The following is a 3,417-nucleotide window of genomic DNA, read 5'->3' as shown; positions in this document are numbered from 1 at the left end:
CTGCTGCGGCTCTGTTTGACTGGGATTGTGTCTGAACTGCAGTTTGCAGGACTCCAGAATATTAACATTGGTTTTTAGTGCCATTCTTGTGCAGCTTTGACTGTGTGTTTGTTGCTGTTGTCTTGTTGGAAAATTAATCCCAGGTCATAGTTCTCTGGCAGACTGCAGTAAGCTTTCCTCCAGGATTTCTCTGTGAGTCACTGCAGGTTTAGGGTTTCTATCACAAAATTTGCAACATGCAAGCTTTCCCCTCTCTCTTTTGACACTTCACAGACCAACACTTTATTTAAAATCTATGCACAAGCATGCAGGAGCTCCACATCCATCAATTTGAAATCTTTTGTGCAGCAAGATTAGGCAGTGCAAATCACTTCTGTAAAACAGCTCCTTGTTCTCACTAACTTTATAAGACTCTTAGTTTCTGCTGCAGAGAAAGATGGAGCCACTGCCAGACTTCAGGCAGGACATGGTGTGTTTTTGTTTATGTACAGTCGTTACCTTACACCTAACACAAGCTTAATTTTGGATTTTAAAGACCTAGAACCTTTTCTTATTTCATTTCAGTCTCACATGACTGCTGGTAATAACTAGCTGAGAACATGTATAGCCATGCACTATTATTTTTTTACTTGTATGATTAGTTTTACTTAAATGTGAGCTAGACTGAGTGCATTGCACGGACCACTGCCCCACCCTCTACCCTCTACCCCTTAACTTTGAGTGCCTGCCCCATATTCATTTTGTATCCCTGATCGCTGTATTGCAGCTTGAGTGATCCCATCTTAAGTCGATCTCTAGGATGAAACAGTTGTTAATTTTTAGGCCATATATTTGTTGTTTTTTAAGAGATTCATAATTTCTTTTTCACATTAATTTCACAGGGAAAGATTGTGGAATAGTTCCACAACCTTTCCCTGGTATCCTGGGTGGGAATCACTGGTTTTCATGATGTACATTTTAGACAGGAAAGTGCGCCTGGATCGGCCACATTATGCCTCATTAAACTGCAATGTGTAAATTACACATAAACAAACATCATTTTACATCATTTGACTTAAAACAAGCGACTGCAGCAGTGTTGATTTTGGTATGTCATAGTAATGGGACTGAATACTTACACAATCATTTATTTTGATCTATCCGTAGAGTGTTTTTTTACTTGCACAGTAAAGTTTTTTAGTTGATCAGTGTAAAAAACATCAGATCCTCTTGATTCAATGTTAAAACCAGGAAAAGTGCTCGCAGGGTGGGATGAAAAATGCCTTTAACACTGTATGCATGCACACAGATGTGCAATTACACATTTTTCTATATTTCTATAACTTTAATAAAAACATGTAAGCCTTTCTTACAGCTTTCTGCCTCATCCCTCACCTTTTTACACAACAGCAGTCTTCCAGAGTCCAAACTCACAGCCATTTCCATTGTCACTATAGTGTGATGTAACTCAGTGTAGCTTGGAGTTATATATATATATATATGTATATTCAGTATAGATGAGGTGCCTCAGTGTTGTATAAGCAGGTGAACTTTGACACATCGGGTCGGACTGTTGCTTTCAAAAAGAGTTCAAGTAACAAGGCAAAATGAATGTTACAAAATGCATAATGATTAGATATTGTTTTAGGAAATGCAACCCATGATATTTCATACCACAGCTTCTCGTTGGTTTGGTTCCAGGAAATCTTCAGCATAAACTTTTCTTATGACCTTGAAAAGTCACATTATTGGTGCTATAAAGTCAGGCCGATCTCAGCAGACTCTTGAGCAACACATGTGGAAGTCCTGAGTAAGCTCTCTCAGAAAGAGAGGGTCACGTTTTGTTCCCAGGGTTGGATAAGACGGAGCACTTTAATCTCAGCATGTTTCAGTTCCTTTCTCTATCAGGTGCTCGGACCCCAGGCCGTCCACCGCATAGGATGCATCCATTTTGCACTGTCATAACCTCGGTATTAGACAGACGTTACGTTTTGAAGATCAAACTAGGTCATCCTATATATGCTTATCGGGTCGTGTTTATCTGTCACTTTTATTGACTTGATATGAGCTGGAATTGTAAAGTAGTTTCAGGAATATAAAATGAAACAAAAACACAACAAGCCATGTCTGATTATTCACGGAAAACTTTAGTTTCTCCAACAACAAAGACAAAAACAACAGAAACAGGCTCTGACGTCGAGTTTAAACCCTGAACCCTGAACTTTGTAACAGGCTGAGTTCCTTTCCCTTCATCTCTATCCACTACCTTTGCATTTACCCCTGAGCAAGGCACCACACTGAGCAACTTTATACAAATATACATGTATATACCAAAATATACATCAAACTGAAATATATGAAACTTAAAACACTAGATATACCGCCACGCTGTTGTATGCCTCTGAGCACCAGTCACGCTGCTTTTGCAGTTTACATCCATGTCTGTGAAAACACGGATGCTTTACACACAAAGGAACTCTACCATCAGCACTGCTTCAAGGTTGATCTTGAGGGCTCTTGAGTTGTGGCCAAAACATGTTGTATGAGGCCACAGTTACCTTGACCTTTGACCTTTGACTTCCAGACTTCATTCTTGAGTCCCAGTGGACATTTGTGCCAAATTTGAGGAAACTCCTTCAAGGCCATCTTCAGATATTGCATTCAAGAAAATGAGAAGGACACAAGGTCACGATGATCTTGACCTTTGAACCCCAAATTCAAATCAGCTCACCACTGAGTCCAAGTGAATGTTTGTGTCAAATTTGAAGAAATTCCCTCAAGGCATTCTTGATCATGCTATTCACAAGGATGGATCGAATGCAAGGCCGCTGTGACCTTGACCTTTGACCACCAAGATCTAATCAGTTCACCCCTGAGTCTACTTGAATATTTGTACCATATTTGAAGATATTACATTCAAAAGATTGAGACAGACACAGTCACGGTGACCTTGAACTTTGACCTAGGACCAACAAAATCTAATCAGTTCATCCTTGACTTCACATGGATGTTTGTGTTAAATTTGAGATACACTAGAATGGACCAGACATACCTACATATATATGTAAAGCTGCAAGAAAATTACCTGAAAATAATAAGAAAAAAAAATCTGATTACATTTTTTTCTGTGACATAATTTTAAATATATAATTAGAAAATTTATAAATACTGTTTTCTGGACGTTTTTCCCTAAAATTTGTTTTTAAAACTATTTTTCGGGTCATTTTTGTGACCTTCTACTGTCTTGCAATTTGCAGGACATTTCTTGCCAAGTTGCTGATTGCCATTTTCCCATGTTTTGGTAATAAATCAAACCAATTTTCTTTGATTTCAAGGGTTAAGTAGCTTGTGAAAGACACTGAATGCAGCAAAAAAAAAAAAGATGATCCAGGATTCAAAGGTTTAAACAACAGGGCAACAACGACAATGAAAGCCTGA

This window comes from Plectropomus leopardus, chromosome 10 (genome assembly GCF_026936395.1).
Source record: "Plectropomus leopardus strain MGB_pleo_1.0 chromosome 10, ASM2693639v1, whole genome shotgun sequence".
NCBI classification, from domain to species: domain Eukaryota; kingdom Metazoa; phylum Chordata; class Actinopteri; order Perciformes; family Serranidae; genus Plectropomus; species Plectropomus leopardus.
This window is presented reverse-complemented; position numbering follows the sequence as displayed.